Here is a 5,539-nt window from a genome sequence, read left to right on the forward strand (position 1 = left end):
CCCGTCGTAATGTTTAAAACATAAACGCTTTTGTTTTCTAAACCATTAAACAATATTAATTAACATTATATACAAAAATAATCCTTAAACCATAAGCTTTATTTCCCGAAAATATCCTTAAACTAATATTTAGAACTTGGATAATGTAGTACTGTTGAATACCAGTGAGCATATTAACGTCAAACAAACTGTTCAAAATTTACTTTGATGTATCAAAAATTGTTAAAACGGCCCTACATTTTTTATTTTTTTATTTTTTAGGGTTGATTTACTACCAATTTTCACCTAGATTCCCAGCTCGCTAAAGCACATAGTCTTTGTACAAACTCCTGTCTCAGTCTACCCTACCATATGATAATACAACAAATATCATATCGTCTTTTTAGATTAGAACTATGTTCAAAATATTTGGTTTTAAAAAAGAATAACCATAATAATTATGCACCATTTGGACCAGAATCATTACACCTGTACATACAAAACTAATGTCACAAAAATATATTCTCATAATCAAAAATAAAATAAATATAAACAATTGAAACTTACAAAGTCCTCTCCTGTAATACAGAAGTTTTAGACTTGGGCTAGTACTGATCTAAAAAACAATATGACGATAGAAAATCTGACTACATGACTATTACTTTTGGTGTTCCCAAGAATCAATTCTGGGTCCACTTTTTTATTTTATTCACATAAACAATTTCTATAAGTTTTCAAACATTTTAAATTTTGTTTGCATATAACTCGAACTTATTTTACTTTAATGGAGATGTCAACCATTAATTTTACTTTAATGGAGATATCAACCTTTTATTTTACTTTAATGGAGGTAGCAACCTTTTATTTTACTCTAATTGAGTCAACCTTTTTTATTTAAATAGTCATCAAGGAGTTTTTAAATCTAATAGAATGGTTAACGGCGAATATATTGTTCTTGAATTCAAATAAAACTAAATATAATTAAAACTTCGTGATTCGTGACAATTCTAACATAACTAACATAATTCTAACATAATTAGAGAGCAAGCATTGGTTTACATAAAAAATTGGATTGTAAAACTAAAGGTATAAATGTTATAGGCGTGAATTTTCTAGATGTGGTTCTTGAAAAAAAAACCCTGAAGAGAACACATTATCACAATAAACACAATAAAAGATAAAAGTTTAAAAAAATATAGGCATTCTATACAAAGCCAGACAACTATTAAATCAAAATCAATTAAATGAATAATGTTGTATTTCAAATTTTGATCTATTGCGATCAGAGATCCTAAATTATTATCTATTGCGATCAGAGGTCCTAAATTATGGAATACTTTATTCAATAACAACTTGAAAAAAGTTTTTTTTTTCCTTTTTTATTAAAACAAAAACTTTTTATTGATGTTTATGAATTAAATTAAACCATCACATCTTAATGTTTTTCAGCTAAATCTTTATCAAATTCTTATATTTATGTACAAACTTCATAATAAAGTAACTCCTATAATATTTAATTCACTTTTTAATAAAATTATTCACGAGTACCCGACAAGATTTTCAAATTACAATTATGAGCAACCTAAAATGCACTATTTGGTTACTAAATATTTTTTATCAAACTTTGAACATAATAATCTAAGGAGATATATTGAATGAAACAGCTTTAAAAATAACCATTTTAGTATGGTAAAATCAGCAAATTCATATAAGTTTCATATTAAAAAAGATATTTTGAAACCAAATGAAAGCTTTGAAATTTAATATATAAACTTTTTATATTAAACTAAATTTCTCTTAATAAGAAACTTATTTCATTGTATTTTACTTTCTGTATATAACGGAGATAATGCCCAAATAGGGGCTCTATAAATAGATTGTTATAAATGGATGTTGTAGCAACAGCAATGTTATCAACAGCAAATCAACGTTTATTTACAAACACTGAGCGTTCGTTGATTTACTGTTGACAAAAAACAAATTTATTGAGCCGTTTACTAACAGTAATTTGCTGAGCATTTTATGCTGGGATTTTTTTGTTATTTTTGGTGGTAATAAAATGTCAAATTTTAATTGTTTTACGGTATGAAATGAATATAAACTTTATTGAAAAACATATTTTATTAAGTAATTATTTTTTCAGTTCTTGAATAAAGATTATCCTAATGAAATTAGGGTAGTTCTTTAACTATTTGAGGATAATAGAACATCTTAATATAAATATTTTAACAATTTAACATGAAAAAGTCACAACTTAGCAGCAATTTGGCTTATTAATGCTTATTATAATAACATTACTATTATCATAGCAAATTATTAATGGCTGCAAGTATTTGCCTGATAAATTCTGACTGCAAACTTAAATCATCTAGTACAAAATGCAATTTATATTGATTTTTTCTGTATAAGAATAATAATGCCTTTATTTTTTTTTCTTTTGTGATGTAATAAAATAAAGATAATAATGCCTAAATATGACAGAAGCCTATATATGAGAGAATTTATGAGAGAAAAACGAAATACTGAAAAAAGAATAAAATATCTTCTTGAAGAGTGCAACATTGTTGGTAGAGGGAATTGCGTTCATCTAGATTTAGACATTCAAAAGATTTTTGAAGTTTCTGAAGATGTGCACAGTAATATATTGATGTTTTCAATCACTTCACCAGAAAATAAATTTTGTTTAAGTAAAGTTGAATCTAATTATTGTGATGTTGACGACATTGCATTTAAAAATAGTTTATACAGTAGTATTGATACTCTAACTTCAACAAAAGATTTTTTATATGAGTGGTCGTTAAAATACTGTACAAAAGATGATGCTTTAAATGCACTTTTATTTCACTTAAATAAATTTACTCCATCTATACCGAAATGCTGGCAGACATTACAAAAATCTCTTCAAAAAGTTAATGTTTTATATGTCAGTGGAGGCAATTATATATATCTTGGAGTTAAAAGTGCAATTGATTATTACATATCAACAGTTGGAAATAAGGAAAAGCTTGATCTAATTGTAAGTATTGATGGTGCACCAATGTACAATAGTAAAAAGACTTCCATTTGGTCTATACTAGTTACAATTAACAGAAAAGGATCATATGCTGTTGCAATTTGGCATGGTCAGGGAAAACCAAACAATTTGAATGAGTACTTTGAAGATTTTATTCTTGAAATGAAAAAATGGCAAACTAATGGGTATAAACAGCTGCTGGTGATTATTAAAGCTTTTGTTTGTGATGCGCCTGCAAGAGCATTTGTTAAATGCATTATAGGGCATAGTGGCTACCATAACTGTGAAAGATGTATGGCAGTTGGCACACTAAAACATGGCGTAAGATTATTGAAAACGACTACTTTACTTTGTACTGACATGGCTTTTAAAAATAATTTTTATAAAGAAGGTCACCAACTTGAGAGTCTTTCTCCACTTGTTCAGTTAAATTTCCCAATGGTAACTGGATTCCCATTAGACTATATGCACCTTATATGACTTGGAGTAGTTAAAAAACTTCTAATAAACTGGTGTAAAGGTCCCCGATGTATTTGAATAAGTCAATCTGTTAAAGACAGTATTTCAAATGAACTCATAAATTTACGAAGTTATACACCATCCAATTTTCAATGTAGACCACGCTCTTTAAATGAACTTGAGAAGTGGAAAGCAACAGAGTTTTGATTATTCTGCTTTATGCTGGACCTGTTGTTTTAAAAAGGAAAAATAAATAAAACTGACTTATTTTTTTTTTCAATTGCTATGCACATACTGCTTTCTAATAAAATGGCCAAAAATGAATTATTAGTGGCATTTGCTAAACAGCTGCTTATATGGTTTGTCAGAGAAGTACAAATTTTGTATGGGGAGATCTTGGTAATATACAATGTTCATAGCATGATTCATTTAGCTGATGATTGTGTTAACTTTGGGGAGAGTCTTGATCATCTATCAGTTTTTCCTTTTGAAAACTTTTTGGGTTGAATTAAAAAAATGGTGCGAAAATCACATCAGACTGTTGCCCAAATAGTGAATCAATTAGATGAGAGAAAAAAGTTGGATATTTTTCTTAGAGAAAGGAATGGTAAAGAAATTTCTGCCCAAGTGGTAAACAAAAAGATCACATCAAATCTATGAGACAGAGTTTATTTTATTCAAGGCAAAGGGTTTATTTTAGTAGAATAGGTTTTGGTAGATCTTGTAAAATGCAAGGCTCTAAATTAGGGTGGCTTTTAAAACAACATTTTTGAAAATAACCTGTTCCTACCCCTTTACTTTGTTCTATATAATACTAAAACACTAGGTTTAAAATTTTTTTGAACAAAAAATTATTTTAGGGCTAGCTCAAGACCCTTAAAAATTTGACTGGTCCCTAAAATTTTGAAAATAAAAGTTCTTCTAAAGTATGTCAACCTGGTACTTAAAAGAAGCGAAATTATATAAAAACTTTAAAAATAAAAATCAATTTACAAAAAAATAATTTTTTTCTTAAATAAATGCATGAAAACTATTGTTTTTAAGCTGAAAATAAAAAAAGTCATTATTTTCAAGTTTTAAAAAAATAGTTTTTTTAAACATGCTTTTTTTGTAAAGTGATTACTGTTTTTGAAGTTTTTATATAATTTCGCTTCTTTTGAGTACCAGGTTGACATACTTTAGAAGAACTTTTATTTTCAAAATTTTAGGGACCAGTCAAATTTTAAAGGGTCTTGAGCTACCCCTAAAATAATTTTTTGTTCAAAAAAATTTTAAACCTAGTGTTTTAGTATTATATAGAACAAAGTAAAGGGGTAGGAACAGGTTTTTTTCAAAAATGTTGTTTTAAGAGCCACCCTACTTTAAATCCTCATTCAGTTCGAAAGTTTTTTCCTGATTGTTTTGAAACATCTTATTTAGACGTTTGTTATGTAAATTCATTAGCCAACCTAAAAACAATTTTTCTGAAAAAAAAAGAACTTTTGAAGAAAGGCTTGATGATACCTGTTCAAAAAGGTGGTTATGCTTTTTTTCTGCTTAGACATTGTGATATTGCTTATGATCACTGATTTCTTGAATTAAAAACACAAACTTTGATTATACTTGCAGACCATCAATTTTTAAAGAATGTCTGTGCATGTGTCATTTTGTAAAATTTGTCGTAAATTTGTCAAATATATAGTTCATTGAACAAATTTAAAGTGAGTTTAATGCATTTTAATTTATAAATTTTTTGTGTGAAACAAATACCTGGTATGTTTATAGAAATAATAAAATATTTGCACTGGTGTTTTACATTAATAAATCTAAAAAGTTCATTGTTTTTAATCTCTAATGTATTTTTAATTTTATTTTGTAACTTATATAAGATTGTTTAGAATTAAATTGCACCAGAATATTGAAATTTCATTTGCCATTGTTGAATTTTTAAATGGAAAAATTAATGAAGTGGAAGTGATTGCTAAAAGTTGGATGAAAAATGATGGGAAATGCTTCTGGCTGCCATTTAAAAGTTCCGCTGCGATAAAGCTGTCACAACCTTGCAGGCATCAACCTCTGTTTGGAAGATATACCCTGCTAGGATTTTAT

The sequence above is a fragment of the Hydra vulgaris genome, chromosome 12, assembly GCF_038396675.1.
Source record: "Hydra vulgaris chromosome 12, alternate assembly HydraT2T_AEP".
NCBI lineage: Eukaryota > Metazoa > Cnidaria > Hydrozoa > Anthoathecata > Hydridae > Hydra > Hydra vulgaris.